This window comes from Pinus tabuliformis, chromosome 1_2, assembly GCF_031772625.1.
Source record: "Pinus tabuliformis cultivar Carrire ecotype Pingquan chromosome 1_2, CPIR1, whole genome shotgun sequence".
NCBI lineage: Eukaryota > Viridiplantae > Streptophyta > Pinopsida > Pinales > Pinaceae > Pinus > Pinus tabuliformis.
The window spans coordinates 210,213,293-210,238,240 of NC_142298.1; positions in this window are offsets into that span (position 1 = coordinate 210,213,293).

The window sequence follows — 24,948 nt, forward strand, 5'->3', positions numbered from 1 at the left end:
TGACGCCAGTATGTTATCACTCCTCCGGATCTCCAAGGCCAAGGAAGAGTACAACTAAGGTAATTACAACAGACCGATATTTTGACTTGGTAGCTAGCCCTACCAGGCCAGAGAGGTCTCTCTCCAAGGATCACATCCAAGAGGGCTAGATGGATTAGGGTTTTAGGATAGATATAGTAGCTCAGGTCTTTGATTTGATTTATTTGGGGTTGTCATTGGATGAGTGAATTAGGTCAGAGAGTGAACTAGGTGAGGGAAAAATAAAATCAGAATTGCAGACATATGATGGGGTAACGTAGGCAAGTACTTTAACACTTTGTAGTATATTTATGGAGTGGTTAAGACTGATGAGGTGATAAAAAGAGCATGGAAATCATGAATTCTTTTTAAACTGAAGAAATGAAACAAATTATGATGATTTTCCCAAAACAGAGCATAGAAGATGTATTATGCTTATCACACTTTGAAAATCAAACATATTTAGAAGTGAAATGGGTCATGGAAAACACAAAACATTCATACACATGAAATTGAAGAAGAAACAATGTCAAAATACCATGCCACAGGAATCCCACCAAAATAGCTATAACTCATCCAATATATTCCATGCGAAAGTCTGAAACACTAGTACAACATCCAGTGGAGTCCAACCTCTCAGAAAAGTGAAGAAAGGGAAGATATAGACCTCAAAAAAAAATCCTCCCAACCTCAAGGGTCGAATCCATGAGAAGAGGAGCAATTCCACCAAAATCTAAACTGATAGCTAGAGTGTAGGGTGGTCAAAGTGACTCATTTCTAATTACATTGAAACTCATTCATCTGACTTGATGAAGACTATTAACCTAATGCATTTACCCCTAGGTAATAGTGAAAAACCATAATTACATCTATCATATAAATTACATCAATAAAATGTTGATTTCCCATAGGTGAAAATCAAATATGGAGAAGAACAGTGAAAAATTAGGCCAACTGTCAAGTGCGCAGTGTCTGTGGCAAGTGCGCAATGCCATCGTCAGACCCACTTTTTCCTACCTTCCTGATGTCAAAATTGAGCCCGGGATAGCTCATTGGAAACCTTATCCTATCTAGTTTCCAAATATGCCTTTAGTTTACAAAATGGGATTGATTTGACCCTCCAAAACTTCATTCTTCCAATACTGGTCAAGTGTGCAGCGCCTAGCTGAAAAAGAGGGCAGAAACATGATTTTTTGCTATTTTTTGCCCTTTTCATCTGCCAATTTTGCAATCTAGGGCTAGAAACATGGTTTTCCTAGATTTATTAGTCCTTATGCATCCATTTATGGCTCCCATTCCTCTAAAACGTGTCCCAAAAAAGTGCGCAGTGCCCTAGGCACTGGGCATTTGACCATGCAGCTAATATTCAATTTGCCTAAAAAACACAGAAAACACATCGTTGCCAAAAATATGCTAAGAAACTTCAAAATTGGTCAAGGAGCTGATGTTTGGTGTAGCTAGGCTTGGAGTGAAGCCTCTGCAAGTATGTCAAGCTTCTCCTTCTCTTTTTGGTGAGTTAGGGCTTCCATTTTTGCCTTTGCAGCCTTGAGTTTTTCCCTGGCATTCCTTTCTCTGTTGGCGTAGTGTTTTGCCATATTCTTGTGAGTTTCATTTTTTTGGTTAGATTTGTCTAGAATCTTCTCTACATGTTGATTGAACTTATCAAGACAATGCTCTCGGTTCTCATTGATCAAGATGGAAAATTTCTCATTCCATGTGAGCTCATTAGCAAGCTCAGCCTCCTTTTGTTTCTCTATTTCTAGAGCTCTTTTCAACCCTCTAGTGATAGGTATTTTTCTAGGTTCTTTCTCTTCTTTAGGTTCACCATACCTGTCATAGGCCTCGTCTAGTAATGCCTTGGCTTTCATTTCTTCTCTTTTTTCCTTGATGAGCTTAATCTCTGTGACATCATGTTTGGCTTGAAGTTGCTTATTCTCCTGCTCATAATATGAGATGATGTATTTTGATCTCTCTAAGTTGATCTGGAGCTCCCTGATGAGTGCATCTTTTTCTTTGAGGACAATGCTTGTGCTCTCTGTTATCACTCAGGTTGTCCTTTAAGCTCTGGAAAAGGATACGGCCGAGGTAACCACAAACCAACTTTGGACTGCAGGTTCTAGCCTACCTGCAGTCAGAGAGGGCTCTCTCTTTTAGATTTAGCTTTGTTTGAAAGGATTTTAGGCTAGGTATGATGCACAGGGGTTTTATATTGTTTTTGGTGGGAAGGAAGATGTTTCAAGTAGAGAGGCAAGACATAGTCTGGTAAGTTTTCAAACCATTGGGCGTGGAGTCAAGGATTGGGACTACTGGTGCGTTTTCTTGGTCACAAGAGAAATAAGGAGCAAGGTAGCTGCTCATGAAACAACACTTAAAGCTTTCAAGGATGGGATGAGGGATAAGGAATGAGAGGCAACAAAGAATCTCTCATTAAGCTTAAAAGGGGGAAAGTGAATGAGCTCTATCTAGGAGCAATTAAGAATTCCTAGACAATTGTCAAAGATGAATGGATTAGGGGAAATATGAGCCGAAGGGAATTCATATTCATGACTGATCCAGAGGAAAACATAAAGAAACAGCAGAAAATGAGCATAGAGGGCAGTTAAACCAGTTCTAGACTATTCTTTCTTTCTGCTACTTAGATGGTAAATTAATGAAAAAACAGAGATAGGAAAACTTATTGAGTCATGTTGCAGCACAAGAATTCCAAATTCACTTCTTCAAACCATTAGACATAGAGCAGACAGTCTTTCCTCCAAGCTTTTCAGCAGTCTTTGATTATAGAAAACATGTCAGGTATACAGTGCGAGTCTATACTGAGAACTGTCAACCAACCAACCCTTAAAGCAATACAGAGGATGATATATATAGGGAAGATTTATCTGGAATCATCTATTACAGCCGACCTAACAGGTCTAACAGAAAATTGATTACTTTAACCTAATCCTATCCAGAAGTAAATGCCAGAAAATATCTTTGAGCTACGCTGGGGGCAGCTGTATCAAAGTGAGTTAATATCTGTCCAGGTGGCTCTCTGCTTTTCATCTGTCATAACTGTGCATTGGTCTTTGCACCATTGCTGTTCGGCGGTATTGAATGCTTCTGACTGTGATTTGAGAGCTAAGGTGGGCTTACTCCTCTTGATTTGACTTTCTGGGGGGCTCATCAATGTTCAAGTGCATCGAGCCTGTTAGCGCTTGAAATTTCACCTCAGGCTGAGAAAGGTAAATTCCAAGGCAACACCAAACCACTTAGCCTCATAGCTAGCCCTACGGGGCAGGAGAGGGCTCTCTCTGGTCTATCTCGGTATAGATCTTCAACGGGCGAGATAACCAATAAAGAACACTGATTTTAGGCTAGTAAACTGATAAAAGGTTTGATTTGAGATTTTTAATATTTTGGTGGAAAATTGGGAAAAGGCAATTTTGGGTGCGGGGATTGGACACAGTTTTTGCAGGAGGTTCTTTGGGGTAAGGTAGGAGACTGTATTGATGCCTTTGAAAGAGTCAGATGGGCAAGAATGACTGGTGAGGAGCTAAGGAGAGCAAGTAAACACCTTGAGTTCTCCTTAAACAGATGAAAACATTGATATTAAGAAAACTTAAAAGCAGAGCATGACAATCATGAATTCTACTTTAACACTTCATTTGCCTAATTTGCAGAAGGAAAAGTAAGAAGATGAATCACATAAAAAACTTACAAGTACAAAGAGAAACACACCATCAATACATGTAACCACAGGAATCCGAAAAAGGACTGCAAAACCCTAGTCTTTCTTCCTCTGCCAAAATTGCAGAGATACAATGAGTAATACAATAGAGCTTTCTCCCTCAAGAGTCCAACCATGAAAATGACCAAGAAATTACATAATATAGGCAATCTAACATCTTTCCTTGCCTCTAGGTGTCGAGCTCACTATCCTAGGAGCTGTTTCAACCAATTCTAAACTGAGCACTGAAAACTAGGCAGTCAAAACAACTTGCCTCTATAAGCTAGGAAACCAATTCATTCATTAAATTTTTGCCTATCTCATGAATGAATCTTCTAGAAGAGATAAATAAGTGTCAAAATATCATAAAATTACATCATTTAAAACAAGGAAGATCAAAATCTACTCCAAAAAGTCAAATCCAATCAAAACTGCGTTTTGCTGAGCTGTAGGTGAATTTCTGTGAAAACTGCCCAACACGTCGCGCCCTGATCCTGAACGCATCGTGCGCCTTTGGAGATGCTTTTGAGGCACTTCCAGGTGTCCAAATGAGGCAAACGTGGGCTTGTTGGAAAGTTTTGGATGTCTACTTTCCAACCCAAGTGGAATTTCTGAATTTGGTGGCCATTTTCCCCTCCAAAATTGCAATCTCCCAAGACTGCTTCCTGTGTGTCAAAAAGGTGGCAGAAAGTCATTTTTTGCTTGTTTTTTGACTTTCTGGAGGCCCAAAACTTGGTGAAATTTCTTGGCAATTGCTGAGAAAGTGTATCTTTTCATGAAAAATCCAAAAATTCTGAGTTTTCTTGAAAAGGAGTTGCCCATCGAAAGGGTCGCGCGCGGCGCGCAACGTGTTGGTGGAGAAAACTTGTTTTTTGCCCAAAAATTCACAAGTGACCAAAAATGCTCAAAATTTTTTGAAATTTGTGCTGGAGTTAAGTCATTTAGCATCATTCTCCTTCAAGGAAGCCTTAGCCAAGATGTGGAGGGGATCGGGCCTTTTCCTTCGTTTTAGTGCCTTGGCCAACCTCCTTGGATCTAGCGATTGTATTTTTGACATTTCTCTAAAACCATGACACCTGTGCAAAAAGTGAAGGAGGTTTTTCTTCTTTGGCATGTTGTGGACAAAAAAGTCTCTCAGTTTTCCAAAATTCATCTTTGATTTCTCTGAAACATCTTTTGAGTGAAACTTATCCCGATGTGTGAAACAAGGAATTTTGTCGAAATGAAGTGAAATGAAGGGGATAAGGGGCTTCTAAATTCTTGGGGAAATTTTTGGAAGTAGGGAGAGATGTTAGGAAGCAGGGGAAAGTGGAATCTCAGAGATTGAGTGAGGGGAAGAGGTCCAAAAGGGAAAAACACAGGCCCAACCTAGAAAATTGTCAAGTTGTAGCTAGAAACTAGGGTTTGTGCGAAAATGAGGAATTTGGCGGATCTGAAGGATGGGAAGTGTTTAATAAGGTACATCAAGGATAGGGGAAGGTGTATGAACATCAGGATACAAGTTTTGCTGATGATTTGACCGTCCAAGAGAAATTAGCTTTCAAAACCCTAGGAGAGGGAAATGACCTTGCCTGGGCGCAACTGAAGCATGAACAAGGTGTAAAATGACTCATTAGACACTGACATGATAATGACAACCCTATGAATGATGATAGACTCAGCTGAATAGTGACATAGATTGGCATTTGGACAACTTTAGAAGGAGTGAAAGCAAACCCTAGATCTAATGCCTAGTGACCAAATTTTGCTTGAAGACTCACTGAAATGACAAAATTTGACCTTGACACTTCAAAATCACTTTGTAAGAGCACGTTTGATCACTGGAGGAAGGCTGGAAAGACTGACACTAACAGAGCCCCTGAAAAATCTTCGGCGGATACTCTTCGACTCTCCTCTGATACTCTTTGGCAATAAATTGATGCTGTTCTGTCGTGCTGTGGGTCTTATTCATAATTTAATGGCCGTTGTTCGGCCTCTGTTTCTTTTAAAACTGTTTTCTGCTCCTTCCGGCCAGCTTTGCGAAGAAAAATGAGTCATTCGGCGCCTTTCGGGCTTGCTGGGGGCCGCAGAATAAAAAAATTCCCTGAATATTCCCCATTCAGGTCCAAAAAATCTAGCGATGAGCGATTTGGCGCAAATCGCTCATCAAAAACTGCCTCATAATCGAATTTCGGGGCTCCGAAGTGCGATTTTCGTGCCTTTGCACCTAAAAATTGTTGATGATGTCAGCATTGTACGGCGGGTGACGTCAGCATGACATCAGCAGGTTGACGTGGCAAGGTGACGTCAGCATGACGTCATCATGTACGGACGATGGCGTGGCAGTGATGTGGCAGGAGGCCATGCAGGTAGGTGACTCGACGTGGTGGCTGGGCAGGGGAGTGACGTGGGATGTGACTGTGTAGGGGGTGACGTAGGCGGTGACGTCACCAGGCAGGAGGCGGTAAGTGGTATCAGCCGCAGCGCTTTTAGGGGAGAGCGGTTTCGGAGGGAGGGGCTCCGCCACAGCCCAACGCTTGATGCGTGGCGGGAGTACGGCGGTAATACCGCCCATCTCCCGGACGCTAAAGCTCAGGCGATTCGGGGATGGGGCGGCCCACCCACCGTTGATCAGCGAGGCGGGCGATCCAACGGTTGGCGGTCGGGGCGAGGCGGCGGGTAGTTAGGGCGGGGAATATTCGCAGGAATATTCCAAATTTAATAATATGCGCGCGGTGGGTTAAAAACTATAGGAAAATCGGGTTATGGGGTTTTTAAAGGCGCGGAGAGTGGGTTTTCTGATATTTTTGCGCCGGGGGTATATATTTACATGATAAACATTGGGATAAAGGTGACAACATGGGTTTTTTGGGGGTTTTTGGGCTAGGGATGAGGTTATTAACCTAGCCAGGTGTCATATTAATCCCTGTTTGGACATGGATGGGCTAAAGATAGCCCCAGATGGATTGTGATTCCCCGGACTTGTTTTTAGGAAATATGGCTATATTGCCAGGGAGGGGATATTTGCATAGGGGAGTTTTATATACATGATTTTAATAGGGAAAGGGAAAAACTGATAGGGAGTTAGATAATAAAGTTAGTAGTTAATATGGAGATGAAAAGAGGGCGCTAAGGTCTGAGACCTTAGGCTTTGTTGGGGAAAAGAAGGCTCACAGATGATGAGTGAGCAGTCCTTGAGTGAAGCAAATCCTCACCAAGGCGAATGTCATGGAGACGATGAAACTGAGAGGCTCAAGCAGATCTTGACCTCTCGAGGGATGTTAGCAAGGGACTTGGGGGAAATGAGAAGAAGGGGAGGTTAGTGAATACCAGCTTGAGTACCTCCTTTGACTGCAAAACTGCCTGATAACTATGATAAAAAATGGAATACAGCAGTGGCATTTGGACCAGGATACTTCCATGGCATCTTCATTGGTCTGTTCTGGAAATATGGAACACTGCAGCCTGCAAAGTATGACATATTTGGCATGTGAAAATGTCAATCATGAAAAATGAATACCTGCTGCAGCAGGAGGCTAACACTCTCACTGACATCATGCTCACCTAGGTCAACCATGTCAAAATCCTGCTTTGTCTCATGGAGGTCCTCCTCCTCATGTTAAATCTCTGTCTCTATAATCTTTTCCTTGCCCTTCTATACCTGCTTTGTTGATGAAGAAGGCAAGGTCCCTCTCACAATTTTTGGGGAAAACATCTGCATGTGGCCTCTCTGATAAATGTGTGTCAAAGTGCCCAAATCAGCGCCTTTAAGCTTGATGACCTCACCCTATGCAATCTGCTCTTGCTCTATGATTTCATCTCTGTTAGGTGAATGAATATGCTCATGAAATGGTGATGAGGGAGGTGATGGTGAGGGTGACTGATCAGATGAGGATGAATGATCTATGGGCTAAGATGGAGGAATGTAGGTGGAAGGGTGAGATGATGAAGGTATAATTTTAACATTTTGAGTAGATGAATCAGTAAATATGTGATTGGCTATGAAGGTACTCCATGCAATGTTGAGATCTTTGAGATGATAAAGGATTATGATTTTAATGAGGGAATGATGAAAGAGACTTTTCATTTGATGTTCATACTCTCTTTTCTGGACAATGTAGGCCATCTTATCAATGCTCCGGAAAATAAATTAGGGTATATTGAACATTCTTCCCTAGTGAAATGCATTAAAAGCCGGATGTGATAGGAATAAAGCCTAGAAAATATACCTTCACATGAAAAGTATTTCATGATAATTTTCATCATGGGAGCATATCTGTCTAGTAGGTGAGAAAAAGGACAATAGACCTTTATTTCATTTATGTACCTTGGTTTTATGAAAGGCTCATAATAATGTCTCTTCAACTCACCTTGTTTAAACCATTTCTCCCCAACATCTGGGATTCTGGTGGCAGCTGATACAATGGCAGAGGATAAAGTAAAAGTGACACCTGCTAAAGTGACTTGGTTGTCTTGGAGTTTGGATATGAAGAGTCTAGTCAACATAGGATGGTGTTGGACTACCTGAACTTGCTCACAGAAATCATAACAGCCTAGATATTTTAAGGATGTCACAGCCATAGGAGATGCCGGGAGTTCCCTGAGATTAGTTGGCTCAAATCTGAGTATCCTACCTCCTTTGTGTGTTTTCTTGCCCTCTGTTTCTTCTTCCTCATTGTATGGTTTATATTCCTCTTCTACCATAGTGTTGTAATATCAAACCCTAGGGAGGTATAAGGTAGTTGGAATGTGGTTTTTTGGGAATAGGAAATGGTGAAGGGGAAATATGAAGGAGATGGGTGAAGGGATGCATGTAATGGAGGAGGATATGGGGTATTAATATGATAGATTTTTGGGAAGGGGAATTGTTTGCAATGTAGGGGGTTTGGGAGCCTAGGTAGTTATATCACCTAGGACATAGGGTTTAGGTACAAAGGTTTAGAGATTATTTGGTATAAAATGATTTAGGGAAAGGGAATGAAGGTGTAGGGGGTCTATGAAAGTATTCGGGAGTTAAAATTTAGGAATTGAGAGTGAAAGGGTAGTTTTTAGGGAGATACTAGGGTTTAGATGTGAAAATAACACCAAGTCTTCAACAAACTTTCAAAAAAACATGAGATTGAATTTAGGAGGAATAAACATGTACTCTTCAGTGCGGTTACTTACTTTTGGGAGGTTGAATGTAACTTTGGTGGAGCCGAGGAAGCAATTTCAGCTCTCCTGGACAAATGTGCAGCACCTGTGGCAAATGCGTAGTCCTCTGGAAAGCGCGCAGCACCTAAAGGGAATGTGCAGCACCCATGGCAAGTGAGCATCACCAGGCAAGTGCGCAGTGCTTGAAGAGAACGCGCAGCACTAGAGGAGAACATGCAGTGCCTGCTCTATTTTGTTAATTTTCGCCCATAATTGTGAAAAATGGTTCCTTGGGGTTTGCTCAAGGAATGATAAGAGGAAAATGGAGTTGAGTTAGATGCTAGGAAGGACTTTATACTCAAATGAATTTAATCTTTTAACTTTAAAACCTACTTTCTAATGTTTCATTTCTCCTTTTTGAAAAGCTTGCTAATTTCCCTTTACTCTCTGATTTTCTTTTTGCAGGTTGATGGTGCATGGAGTTTTGGCACTCTTCACATTTGAATTTGCTTGGATGAAGTTGGCACATAGTTCGTTGAGTTGATATATTTAGGAATAGTAACTTATTACATAAAATAAACATAAAATTACATGAATTAGAAAAAATATTACGTCTGTTTTGAAATAAAATTACACTCTCATATAGAACTGATACTTGGAATAAAAATTAGAACTTGGGAAAACATAGTCACATGTTTACCAATCCTTTTCAAATTACAAAAGGATATTATTTTTCTCACTCTCATACTTTTTTGCTAGCTTTATGCAGTGAAATGGAGTATTATTGGACCTTGAAAGAATGAAACCTAGTGACCTAATGGGACCTTGAATGAGCAGACTCCATGTGGACTTGACTGACACAAAACATGATGAAATGAGCCTTTATGGTCAATGTATGCTCAGTAAGACACATGAAGGTGGGCCAACAAATATTGATTTTTGAGAGAGAGTAGGGCTTTTGACATAGGGCTACCATCATTGAGTAAATTTTTAAATGAGGGTCGAGGTGGAATGACAAAAATTCCAGAATGGGGCCCTAATATGATATAAAGGAGGAGTTTTGATCACTGATGGCAGTATGCAAATGTTGACTCTAACACAAAGTAAATGGGGACATGGTCATGGTGGGGAGATAGCCCCACGCTCCAATGAATTGATCATAAGCAAAAGGGGTTGCATCAACAATATTAAACTATTTGAGTGGAATCAGATTAGCATGTCTAGCATGATGGTCCGGAGGGATGTTAAACAACTCCCCAGGAACATCAATGTCCTTGGTGGTGTCTTTAATCGCCTCCCAAGTATGTGGGCCTTTAAACTCCAACCTCCTAATCCTATGTATGGAATGTAGGAGGTGGCTTTATCTTCCTACCCTTAGATATGTCACGATTAACCTATTGATGTTATCCATCATTAAAGACAAACTATGCCTAGTAGGAGAGCTAGCAGAGATTTTACCCAGCTCTCGTGTGATCCACATCTGCTAGGCCCTAACATCTTCAACTGTGATGCTGGTTATAACATTATTCCAGGAAGGGATCAACACTGCACTGTGATCCTTAGCCTTTCCCTCATGAGGTTTTGCAAATGATAAACATAATTTAACATATATAGCAAACTAGAAGCATAATAACATATACATTTAATTCAAACACGTCAATTGAAGACGATTTAAAAATTAAAGATAATCTTAAGTCATAAACACATAAAGTAAAAGGGTTTAAAAATGTAGGAGTTGTACTTGCAACTAGTGAAGAAGGTCCAATATCTGTAATAGTATCGTCCATAGAGACAGAAACACTACCTCTAACACTCCAACTGGTGTCAGAGGCAAGATCTATGAGTGGAGCACACACTTGGGTTGGCCTACGTGATATATCATGAGCCCGACCATGTATAGCAGATCCCCCCACACTCTGACGCCTTGCGGTTGGGGGGTGTACTGGAGATTCCTCTGCATATTACATATAATACATATATAAACTAATCCAAGAAAAAAATGTTGACTCAACAATTACATATGATACAAAACTATTACATATAATACATATAAACTAATCCAAGAAAAAAATATTGACCTAGAAAGAATGTTGACAAGAAAATCATTTCTAAACTCAAGTAGAATAATCTAGCCTGAAGTCCTAAACTTTAGAGTCCATTTTTGATAATCTATCAACTAAACTATTGAGTTCAATGTAAACACAATTGAAAGAGGTGATCAAATCTAACTTCACATGTTTTCCCATTTCTAAAGAATGCATTTTATTCATATAGCATAAATATGTAAATATGTGTAAAAAAATGAAATAAACCAATTTACAAAACTAATAAAATTTCATGCCAACCAAATACTCCATAAGGCAAGTGCTTATAATGTTTGACTTTGTCCCATGACATTTACTTGGTGCAAACACATGAAGACAATGTTTTTGGTACAACACACTACATAATGAAACAATATACTACGAATTAGAAAAGAGTCAAAATGCTTTTATTCACTTTAAATGCACTTTTCATCATGTATTTAATGCATGCATCAATGATGCATTGTTGAAACTTGAAAACACAGTTGTCTATAACGCGACTTTTTAAAAGCCTTTCCGGCGGATTTTTCCGGTCGAAATTCGGCAGGAATTATTGGAATCGCAAGTTTGATAGCTAGTTTCTGCACAATGAAAGCCTCCCAGGGGTTTTTCAGGGTGCTGAATCCAAATATGCAGTTAAAAAACCATTTTAACTGCAAGAAATCAAGATTTGACCTCAATTCTTCCGCCGGATTCCGTCACCGGAATCTTCAAAAAGTCGCATTATAGACAACTCCCTTGAAAACACACACACACACATATTTAAATGAAAATATAGGAAGTGTAAGTTACAAAATCATTACTCAACTAATAAATATAATAAGGGTGATAACTAAGAGATATATAGTTGTCATATATCATTAAATTAAAATAATTCTACAAATGTGAGTAATGGAAATTTTAAGGAGTTTATAGATGAACTTGAGCCTTAAAAAGTTGTTGAACATCACCCATCTTATGCTATTATGAAGAGCACATTATGTTAAATGGTTTTAGAACTATATATATATATATATATATATATAGATATATAGATAGATAGATATGAATATGATATTTTTAAAATATAAATCAATTTACATTTTAAAAAAAATGAAATAAAATTTCTTATTTCATAAATAGATATTCACAATGAGCAATTATATTCATCGTGTCAATCTCAAGTTCCTGATTTATTTATTTATGGGTTATAGTTTGGTTGTTTTATGTTTTGGAATTTTTTTGGGCATATTTTGGTCAAATTTGTTAGAAATTTAAAATGTGTTTTAAATAACAAAAATTTAATATCTATATATATATATATATATATATATATATATATATATTTCACTAAATTTCTAAGAAAAACTTGAAAACCCAAAATAACTAACAAATAAAGTTTTCACCATAGAAAAAAGTCATAATAAACATGCTACCATTGCAATTATTGAAAACTTATACAATGCAAAAAAACAAAAAAACCTAAATTATTGTGTTTTTGGTGGTTTTCAAGAGTTTTCTTGATGATTTTCTAGGTTTTTTTTGTTGTTTTCAAGGGTTTTCTTGGTGGTTTTTTGTGGTTTTCAACGGTTTTCTTGATGGTTTTTAAGGGTTTTCTTAATGGTTTATTGTGGTTTTTGTGGTTGTTTTTTGTAGTTTTTGTATGGTGGGTTCTTATTTCAAAATAATTTATTGTATTTTGCAAAAAAAGTTAAATAAAATAGACAAAAAAGATAGGAACCCTACAAGGCCTTAAGCCTCTAGTACATTGGTGAGATTGTTGGGTTGTTGGATCAAGCTCCTCCATCTTGGTCGAACTTAGAAATCCTTTGTTGAGCTCCTTATTACTCGTCGCCTGCGCAAAATAGCTTGCGTAGACCGCGACCTGGTTTTTGATAAGAAGTCACAGCTCAATCGAGCTCTATGGCTCGATTAAGTCATTACTCTCAATCAATCCCTAAAGCTTGATCGAGCCAAAACGCTTGATCGATATGTTGTACCTCGGGTTGCCTAGGAGCTCAATCGAGGGTTTATTTTAACACTCGATCGAGCTATTTCTTAGTCCCCAAGCAGCTTAATCGAGTGCTTAAAAGTGGCTCGATCGAGTGCTTAAAATGGATCGATTGAGCTTCCTTTTTTCACCTAAACACACCCTTGCTTTACCAAAAAATGTAACCCAACTCCACACATATACCCAAGCATCAAGGCTTGAAAGCCTTCCAAAACGCAAAAAAAAAAGGACCGGGAGATAGGATTGATCCCAACAATATTGTCACCACTATTCATCTTCCTTTTATTCAAGGAACCACCAACAAGTTGGCTCATATCCTTAAGAAGAACAATATCTTTGTGACCTTTAAACCGCTTAACACCATTCAGTCTTCCCTTAGATTTGTCAAGGATCAAATTTACACCTCTAACTTTAAAGGGGTCTACATGATCCCATGTTCCTATGGAAAGCCTAATATAGGTGAGACGGGTCGCTTGATCAAGCATAGAATTTAGAAACAAACTATTGATATTAGACATAATTGTTCTCACTCTTCGGCTCTTGATGAGCATTCTTCAAAGACTAAACATCACATTTGAATTGATGATGCTTATGTCCTTGCTAAGGTTCTCACTATCATTGAGATAAAGAAATAGACCCCCAAAAATCTTAGTAGAGATAATGGTTTAAAAAACATTAAAAATTAGATCTAACTCTCTCCTCAAGGCATTCTTCTTCTTAATTTTAATCTTTCTCACTTTTATTTTATTTTATTTTTTATATTTTTTTTCTTTTATTTCCATTTGTTTCTTTATTTCCTTTCCATTCTTTTCTTTATTTTATTCATAGAGTTATTACTATTAATATTTACTTATTGTAATTCTACTATTTATTTTCGTTCATTTGATATGATTATTATATATTTATTCCTTATTTATTTAACTCGTAATTTTAGTTTTTGACTTAGTTTTATTAGCATCATTTAAATGACTATATAAAGAAATTTAATAATAAAAATATTGATATCCATTTATTACGTATTATGTCTTAGTTTTATATAATTTTGATTATATTAATATAATACTCTTATTATAACTTTTTATATTTTTATTGGATGAATTTTGACCTTTTTCCTTATTTGACTTTTTCCTTTAGTTGTTTGACTTGGTTTATATTGATTTATGGACGTTTTTAATATATTATATATTTATTCTTAATTCTATTAAATAATTATATATTTAGTTAATTTTAATTTTATTTGACTTGTATTTTTATTATTATTCCCTTATTATAACTATTTATATTTATTATTGAATTATGAACATTTATTATTATTTTTAATGGTTAGTTTTTTTACTTTTGGCTTATTTTTAGTTCTTAATTTTTTTTTTTTTTTAAATCTTATTGGATCAAATTCTCTCTTCATCTAATAATCGTTTTGATTATGAGCCAAATTGGTTGGTTCAAAACACAACGACAACTTACTCTCTTTTTTTAACAGAGTTGGTTACTAGATCTCTATTCCAAAAAAGAAAAAAGGGAGGCAAGCTCCCATTACATCGGTGCAAAATGGAGAGAGACATCTAGGAAGAAAAACAGAGGGCAAACAATCCCTATCTTCCATGCCCTTCCCTTTTTGGTTCTAAAAATACCAATTGCACTATCCTTATAAATATATGTGAATTGTTTCAACAATAATTTGCATTTACATAACATAATAAATTACTAGACATCCAGGAAGAAAAACAGGGGAAACAATCCCTATCTTCCATGCCCTTCCCTTTTTTGTTCTGAAAATACCAATTGCACTATCCTTATAAATACATACAAATTGTTTCAATGGTAATTTGCATTTACATAACATAATAAACTACTAGAGGAAGAACTTTGCAAAGGGGAGAAGAGAAGAAATGTAGAATCTAATTTTTGTTGACTGAAGGTTCATGATGAGACGGAGGTTGGTTCTTGTTGCTTTGATAGTTAGAGTTCTCTCCCATTTGATTGATTAGTAAACTCTTCAAATAGTTGATCGTTTCATCCATGTGCTTACATTTGTGCTTTAGAGCTGCAATTTCCTTCCTCTGCTCTTCCAGTTGTCTCTTAAGGAAGGAGTTCTTAGACTTTGCTTCAAATTTATAGTCCTTGACCATTTCCCTAATCTGATCGATCATGAATTTGTTGGCTCTACACACAGCACAACTCTTGCACTTTGGGACATTTTCCAGAGGATTCCACTCCATTTTTCCTAAGGGATTCAGGCGTCCTTTCCTACAGGGAGAAGAAGAGGTGATAAGAAGTCGAGAGTAGATGCTAAATTTTCCACAAGACAGGCCAATGGTGACCAACAGCTGCCACTGAGAGGAGAACAGAGATTCGCAGGCTAAAGAGACTCTCTTTGGAAATAATGAAATAAGCCAAGAGTCGAGGCTGAAGATAAGCCAATAGAGTTGCGCAAAGGGGAGAAGCACAGACCGCTAGAGCTGCACGAAGGGGAGAGGCATAGACCACCAGAGCAGTGCAACAGAGAGAAGCACATACCGCCAGAGCAGCGCGAAGGGGAGATACACATGCCACCAGAGCTACGCTAAGGGGAGGGGCCAGACTAAAGCAGAGTGGGTTAGCTCAGTCACCAAAGGAGCGCAGTGACAGTTATAAGAAGATTGAGAGTTGCTTTTATGACTAGGCAGAAAATAAAGGAGAGCATAGGGAACTAAGCCCGGGGACAGGAAAAAACTAGAGAGAATGAGCAGCGAAGAGTTGAGAAAAATCATTGGAAGATGATGGTTATATAGTTGCACGGAGGGCCAATTTAGGAAATAGAACTTGACCATTTCACAGGGAGACTGGGTAGCTATTATTTGCTTGATAGACAAGGTCTAACAATGATTTCTGTACATTGTGATTTTCCTGATTTTTGTGAGCTTCTGAATTCTAGCTTTTCGTGTTGAAGAGACTGTTGCCCACCTTGATGTCCTTGGCTTGGATGCAATCTCTGCAGTTGAAGGATTGAGGTCTTATGGCATTGATTTTTGAGTAATCTCATTGTCAATTCTGGATTCTCCCATAGGATGATTGACAACCAAATTGACCTGCATATTAGTAGTATAATTATTTTCTCTTAGGATATGATTGAAGGTGACTTCTCCAAGATACTGAAGATTTTTTTCCACCCTTTTGGTTATTTGACTCAGCATCTGGTTCTTGAGGCTTCTTCTTTCAACCATCGATTGAATAATTATTGTAGATTCCCCCAATATGACTAGATTCTTGATACCACACTACCTTAATATTTTTGTTCCCAAGAGGAGTCTGTATGCTTCTGCCATGTTGTTGGATAATTCTCCTAATCCCCATTCATAAGTGATGGGATTGATTCCTCCTAGATTGAAAATGAGACCTCCAGCTCCAGTCTTGCCTAGATTAGACTTAGAAGCCCCATCAAACAATAAATAGGGCCTATTTAAATTTTTTGACAATGCTTTGAAATCCTCTTTTTTAATTTTGGTTTTCCAATTATGAGTGTTAATAACAGATCTTCTAATAGTTGTATTGTTGATATTTGTTTTTTGATGCTTGCTTGTTGCAAATTCTAACCAATTTCTTTCGTCGTGCTGCATATATTTGACATCTATTGCTTTGGCTCCTTTGGAGTTGATGAATTCGGTTGTCATGCTCCAAGTTTTAGCCAAAACTGTTATGTTGCTTGGAGTGCGGTCTTTGAAGATCCTCTGGTTTCTTGCTAACCAGATTTTCCAACACATAAATGAGGGAAAACTCAGCCAAAATATTTTAACTATTTCTTTATTTTTTAAAGTATATGGATACTTTTTTTTCCAAGTTGTTAGAAGCATATGCAGAGGTAGCGAATGCAGTATACTTACCCCCAGTGGTCTTACTAGCTCTTGCCAGCAGGCACGAGCAAAAGGACATCCCACGAAGAGATGATGGATTTTTTATTCACTCTTCTAACACACTGCACAGTGTGAAGGGCCTTCACAACCATTTTTTTAAGATTATCAGCGATAAGAATCTTGCCTTTGAGTAGTGTCCACATGAACACTTTGATTTTCGGCAGGGATTCTATTTTCCATGGCTCCCTCCAATGTTCCCAATCACTATTTCCTTGCTGATGTAAGGTGGCATATCCAAATTTGACTGAAAAGGCCCCTCCGCCAGGGTCCCAATGGAGAGTATCCTTTGTGTCCATACTAAATGGTGCATCCCCTTTAAGATGAGAGATTAGTGTCTTCCATTGAGGGACAAGGCCTTGGGGTAGATTGAGGATCCTCTAGTCCTCCCAATCTCCATCTCTCCAAAGAGAGATGTCTTCCAGAGTACTGATTCCTTTGGTTTTCATCCACCTTCTCAGATCTTGTAGATTTTCTTGGAAAGCTATAGGTTGATTTCCCATTATTTTGTCCTTCCAAATTTTGATGAATTTACCATTCCCAGGGATCATGGAGGAGTTTTCTTTGATTAGGGAAAGGGTCTTTTTAATCAGACCTGGGTGCATGGCCTTATTGGGGAACCTTTTTCTAATAAAATAATTCTATTATGGTTCATATATTTTGCTTCCAGGATTTGCTTCCACCAGCTGCTCTCTCCAGTTATAAATCTCCATGTTATTTTTTCCCCCAATGCCAAATTCATTATCCCAAGAAGTCTTATAGCCAGACCACCTTTCTCATAAGGTTGTGTTACTTCATCCCATTTCACCAGGCTGAGCTTCTTTATTTCTACTTTAACTCCTTGCCATAGGAACCCCTTGATTACTAGCTCGATTTGTTTGTGTATGCTTGCCGGAGCTAGAATTGTTGTGTACTGATAAATTGGGAGTGTTGTTAGTAATGCCTTGATTAATACCACCCTTCCTGCCATGTTTAGCCAGTTCATTCCCTAGTTTTGCACATTTTTTTTATTTTTTCAATGTACTTATTCCATATCTCGGTCTTCAGATTTTCTTTGGAGATAGGGAGGCCAAGGTAATGAAAGTGGCTCCATTTTTCTTGTAAAGGGATTTCTAGAATTTCTGAGATTTTTTGGAGAGAGCGAAGAGGAGTGTTCCATCCAAAAATTCTACATTTTTTATTATTTAGAAGCCCTCCAGAGACTTCCATAAAATTGTTCAGCATGTTTTTATTCTTCTTGCCATTATACAAGAGGCCCCTCCCATGACCAAGGTATCGTCTGTGAATAAAGAGTGGTTTATGCTTTTTACTTCTGGAGAGATTGAGAGACCTATGATAGACCGATCTTTTCTACATTTCTCGAGATTTGGGCTTAGAGAGTCCGCCATTATATTATATAGGAAGGGAGATAGGGGGCATCCATGTCTAAGCCCTCTTGAACTTTGGAAAAATTCACTTGGTCTTCCACTGTGTTATATACCTAGGGGGGGATAATATGGGGTACCAAGGGAGGTACCCAAGGTAATAATGTAATAATGGGATGGGCCATAGTAATAAATAAGGTGGTTAACCCATATCATGTAAGGGACCACAAGTAGTTAATAATAATGTAATGGGCCCATGGTATTAGTTGATGGTATGAGGGAACCATGGTAATGACCCATGGTATTGTATGTATGAGGCCTATATAGAGGCTAGAGACTCCAAATGGAGAAATAGTCAATGATTATTGTATGAACAGGCATATGGCTTGTGGAGTGTTCTCCTTCCTTAAGGAGTGAATGTATGGTGTTGCCCTACCTTAAGGGTTTGATCAATAAAAAACCATTTCATATTATTTCTGGGTTTATTTGCATTGTCTTATATTTTCATATCAGATCTATAATATTTCTGGGATAGATCTATAACAAGTGGTATCAAATCTATTTCATATCAGATCTATAATATTTCTGGGTTAGATCTATAACAAGTGGTATCAGAGCACTTTCTTGGGCACAAAAGTGGAGAATTTTTTTTTTAATTTTTGTAGGATTTCGGGGGCGGCGAGTTTGCAGATAAAATCTGTATGTTTTGGTGCAAGATATACAAAATATAATTGCATATCTATACTCTTTGTGAAAAAATAGCCGATTTCAAAAAAAAAATCGGTTGAATCGGAGTCCGGATGAAGGAGATATCGTTGATCTAAAAATCAGTGAGGTTGCAGACAATTTTTCAGGGCAGCGAGTTTGCGGTGCAGATCTAGACGTCTTGGTGAACGATCTACAAAATATAATTGTAGATATGGAATCTTTGTGAAAAAATACCTAATTTCAAAAAAAAAATCAGTCGAATCGAAGTCTAGATGAGGGAGATATCACTGATTTAAAATCAGCTATTTTTTGCAGAAATATTGGTGACGGCGGGAGAGTTGCAGTGCAGATTTGAAATTTCATTGCCTGGATGCAGAATGGTTGTTCCATTTCCAAAAACATGTCATAATAGGGATTCTGAGCAATATTGACTAAACTGTGACAATTTCCAATTTTCGCCAAGTAAGTGAATTTTTTTCAAAACTCTCTTCATGGCTTCTAGCAAGGTTCTATATTTTACAGGAAAAGATGATGGTCCTACTATTGAAGAATTCATACAAAGATACAAGTCCACACATGGGACATATTGGAAGCTTCCAATGGTGCTTAATATGAGAGATGAGGCTCAAAAGTGGAATTTATCACTTGACTTAAAGCAGTTGACCAAACTTTCAGATGCAGAATTTGAAAAAATCTTTTTGGACAAATGGTCTCGGGCTAGAAAAAAGGAGAATGAGACACATAAGGGGTTAATTGCTACGGGTGTCTCCTTACTGCAGGTTCATGGATTGATTCAGAAAGAGAAGATCATTGTTTCTATAAATCCTAGTTGCAAGCATAATTTCATCCATGTTAATTTGGCAAAAAAATTGCAAGTTCCTGCAAAAAACATTAAAAACACACAGGTGGAGGATGAGGATGTTCAAGTGTATAAGGATTTGAAGATTTCTATGGATAAGTATATGTTGCATGGTGATTTTTATACTTCAGAGATGGATAATTTGGATGTTGTTTTGGTTTATGCTTTTTACTTCTGGAGAGATTGAGAGACCTATGATAGACTGGTCTTTTCTACATTTCTCGAGATTTGGGCTTAGAGAGTCTGCCATTATAATATATAGGAAGGGAGATAGGGGGCATCCATGTCTAAGCCCTCTTGAACTTTGGAAAAATTCACTTGGTCTTCCACTGTGTTATATACCTAGGGGGGATAATATGGGGTACCAAGGGAGGTACCCAAGGTAATAATGTAATAATGGGATGGGCCATAGTAATAAATAAGGTGGTTAACCCATATCATGTAAGGGACCACAAGTAGTTAATAATAATGTAATGGGCCCATGGTATTAGTTGATGGTATGAGGGAACCATGGTAATGACCCATGGTATTGTATGTATGAGGCCTATATAGAGGCTAGAGACTCCACATGGAGATAGTCAAGGAATATAGTGAAGGATTATTGTATGAACAAGCATATGGCTTGTGGAGTGTTCTCCTTCCTTAAGGAGTGAATGTATGGTGTTGCCCTACCTTAAGGGTTTGATCAATAAAGAATCATTATCATATAGTTTTGGGTTAGATCTACAACAAGTGGTATCAGAGCTATAACAAGTGGTATCAGAGCTACAACAATTGGTATCGGAGCAAAATATAGATCACCCCGCAAGAAAACAACCAACAAGGTGGCAACCAATTAGCCACAAGGACAACAACCCCCGTATGACGGATAGCAAGGAGCGAAGATACACCTACTACACATCAACATAGAAATACTGCCATGGTCAACTTCCATCTCAAGCGAGCGAGGCACCAGCGGGATCAAGGGTTCACCTTTCTCTTCGATGGCTAGATGCACGTGCATGGTACCAGTGGACTACTCTTTTGAGTAGATCTTATTATTTGTGTTCTTCCCATGTTTCGGGGACGAAACATGCTAAGGGTGGTGGAGTGTTATATACCTAGAGGGGGATAATATGGGGTACCAAGGGAGGTACCCAAGGTAATAATGTAATAATGGGATGGGCCATAGTAATAAATAAGGTGGTTAACACATATCATGTAAGGGACCACAAGTAGTTAATAATAATGTAATGGGCCCATGGTATTAGTTGATGGTATGAGGGAACCATGGTAATGACCCATGGTATTGTATGTATGAGGCCTATATAGAGGCTAGAGACTCCACATGGAGATAGTCAAGGAATATAGTGAAGGATTATTGTATGAACAAGCATATGGCTTGTGGAGTGTTCTCCTTCCTTAAGGAGTGAATGTATGGTGTTGCCCTACCTTAAGGGTTTGATCAATAAAGAATCATTATCATATATTTCTGGGTTAGATCTACAACAAGTGGTATCAGAGCTATAACACACTGATCAATGGTGCAACCCAAGGACCCACTATATAGGCCTTAATTATGTCTATTTCCTTTGTTGAGAAACCAAATCTCTGAAGGACAACCATTAGGAAGCCCATATTGACCCTGTCAAAATAATTTTCCATATCAAGCTTGATAATCATTCCTTTTTGCTTTTTTAGAAGGCTATAATGCAATGCTTATTGAACTATTAGAATATTGTCAAGGATTTTTATTTTTGGAACAAATCCTCCTTGATTTTCTGAGATAATTTCTGGGAGCACTTCTTTTATTCTATTTACCAGAATCTTTGTAATAATTTTGTAGGAGGAGTTACACAGTGAGATCGTCTTGAACCTGCTAAAATTATTTGTATTTGATTCTTTTGGAACTAGAGCGAGGAAGGAGGAATTTGTGAATCCTCCTATCCTGAATTTCCCAAAGACATTTCTAATCATTCTTACCAAATCTCTTTTGATGATACTCTAGTTATTTTTATAGAAGGAGATAGGGAACCCATCCGGGCCTGGAGCCTTATCTGGATGTAAATTCCAAATGACAACAACCACTTCCTTTTCTTCAACTTCTTTTGTAAATTCGTTGTTTTCTCCATCATTGATTTTTTTTGGGGAATGTTGTAAAAATTCTTCATATTAATTATTTGTTACCGAGGATGATAACATATTTTTGTTATATCTAAAAGTCTCCTTATTTATTTCCTCTTGTCCTCTCACTTCTTTTCCTTCATTATCCTTAATATTGTCTATTTGATTTTGTATTCTCCTTATCCTAGCAGTATTATGGAAAAAAGTTGTATTCTTGTCTCCTACTTTGAGCCATAGGCTTCGGGACTTTAGTCTCCACTCTTCTTCTTCCATTCTATTTTTCCTATACAATTCCCAATATGCTTTCTTTTCCTGCCATAGACTCTCTTGCATTTCCTCTTGCTACTCTTTTTCCACTTGAATTCTCTCTATTTTTTCTATTATTTCTAGCTTTCTTTTTTGTGTTTCTAATTGTTTTCTCCTTGCCCAATGTTTCAGCTCTTTCCTCAATGCTTTAAGTTTAGATTCCCAGACATAACTAGGAGAGCCTATAATTTGATTTTCCCATACTTCTGCAATAATTTTTTTAACTTCTTCACTGTCATTCCAGATGGAACTGAATCTAAAAGGAACAGGGCCAAAGTTCTCTAACGACCCAAGTGAAAGTGCCACTGGTTTGTGATCTGATGCTATGTTGTGAATGATTTTGGATTTTATTTCACTAAAGGAGGTGGCTATTTTTTCTTGGATTAAAATTTTTCCATACTTTCCTTTATATTATTTTTACCAACTCTTTTGTTGCTCCATGTATACTTCCCATTGTTAGGAGGCATGTCCATTAATTTGCAAGTTTCCATAATAGATTCTACCATTTTCCTTTAGGGATCAGCGTTATATTTCCCACCAAACTTCTCCTCTGCATTAAATACCAAGTTGAGATCCCATCCTATTATTATGGCTCTTTTTTGGACCTACAAAAGGTGATTTCTTAAGGTGGTCCAGCAAACTTCCTTATCCCTGTAGTGATTTGGGGCATAAATATTAACAATGCAATATATCTCTTTTGACTTTTTGTTTTTTCAGATCTATTTTTATCCAACGCAACCCTTTTTTTTATGAATCAACTCCCAATTCTATGTTTTCCATAATGTACAAATACCTCTTGAAGCTCTGTTCACTTGAATTGATGTTCCTTGGTAGTTTTTTATTTTTTGGGTCATTATTTCCATTTCGTTTTCATTTATCTTTGTCTCTTGAATCATAAAAATATCAAGCCTCTCTGATGTTATTATGTCTTTCATTGCCTTGATTTTTGGCATGCTTCCCATTCCTCTACAGTTCCAAGGGACTATATTCATTATCACTTAGAATTGTGGATAGAGGGACCTTTCCCTCTAATGGGATGAACGTTTTTCTCCTTGATTTTTTCTAGAAAATTTTCGAGTGGTTGTTGGGTGCTCAGAGCCATTTCCTTTGCCATAGCTTCATCTTTGATTTCTCAATTGGATTTTCTGCTTGCCCGTTTAGGGTGGTCGAAGGAGGAGAGTAGATATTTGGAGAGGGTTCAAGTGATTATTTGGTCGAAAGTGGAGTGAGGAGGGCTATGGGAGAGAATGGGAGGGATTAGAGGGGAAGGGAAGGAGAGCAGGGGACGAAGGAGGGGAGGAAGGAAGATCAGGGTCCTCAAGACAGCCAAAGGGGTTAGAAGCCAAAAGATTCGAATAGGGAATGGTTGTAGAAGGAGGTGAAGATGATGAAGGAGAGGGGGGATATTTGGAAGGAATAGGCAAAGTAACCAAGTAGGAAATGGAGAGGCAAGGAAGGGTTGAAGAAGGGAGAATGGAGACAGAATAAGGATGGAAAGAGGATTTGGATGCTGACTTTTTCCTCTTGAATTGCTCCCATTTTGGTTCCTGGTTTTCTATTTTGATGCAGGAGCATATGGACTTAGGCAGCAATGTGATGGTTTGTTCACATGTTGTTGCTAAATGAGTTGAATTTCATTGACCTGACTGGTCAAAATTCAGTTTTAGTCGAGAGGGTTGGATCCATCGAAAATGATATGTACTTCATTATTGTAATAGTTAGGAAATTCTCTTATTTTAGATTAAGGGATAAGTTGTTAGCATAAGTGGATCTTGAAAATAGAGATTTGGTTGTTAGAATGATTAAAATAGAGGTCGAGTTGTTAGTACAATTAGAATAGGATTCGACTCATAAAGAGAAGAAAATGTAATGAAGATGGATTAGCTGAGATGATTGAGATTTGACTGAGAGGCGAGAGTTGAGTGATAGAGAGGGTTTTTGAGCTTATGACAGAGGTCTATTAAGTTGTTGTAATCGAGCCAAGAGGGCCGAGACTCTGTAACTATTATTATATTGAAGTAGTTTGATTTAGTGTGCATCTGTTTGTTAATTCTGGTGAAAAATATTGTTTACCTCTATGTATTTTCATTCTGAAACTAAATCAGGTATTTTCCCTGTTTTCATATTTTAGTTGTAATCTCAGTGTTTAAGTGTTAATCGCGGTCATTAGTATTAAGGATGGGGGTAGGAGAGTTCAGAAATAATTGATCATGTTGAAGGCTCGTACTCCATCCTAACCATCAATCTAAATTTCAACTGCTTATATCATAGTCAACGGCGAGGTTAGGCCTATTTTTAACCCGTGTGTTAGTTGAAGAACCACTAGCTGTAAGATTCGATGGACTCTGTTATCTAATGGATATCGGGTTTTAAGATGATTGGATGATAATCTTAAATCTGGACCCGAAATCTTATAGACCAAGAATTTATAAACCATATCGGCTCCGTAAGGGCGATTAAGTGTCGTGCAATTTCCTCGGCCGATATCGTTGAGAACCATTGGATCTAGCACGCTTTGATCAATAGCGTAAAGTGAAGTGCCTGTGCAAAAAGGGAAAGTCAACATGGGAAGTCAACGTGGGACCGGTTTCTATTCAATTATTGTTCAATTGACCTCATGCATCATTTTTGGTATCAGAGCACAAAGATTGAGTTTGACTATAGTAAACATGCCACCAAGGAGAGGAGCTGGCATAGGTCGAGGAAGACCTGAAGCAAATGCAGTTCTGCTAGAGGAGATCCGGAGTCTGTGTACAAGGATGGACACAATGGAGACTACTCAGAGAAGAACACCTGATGAAGGAGTTGCCA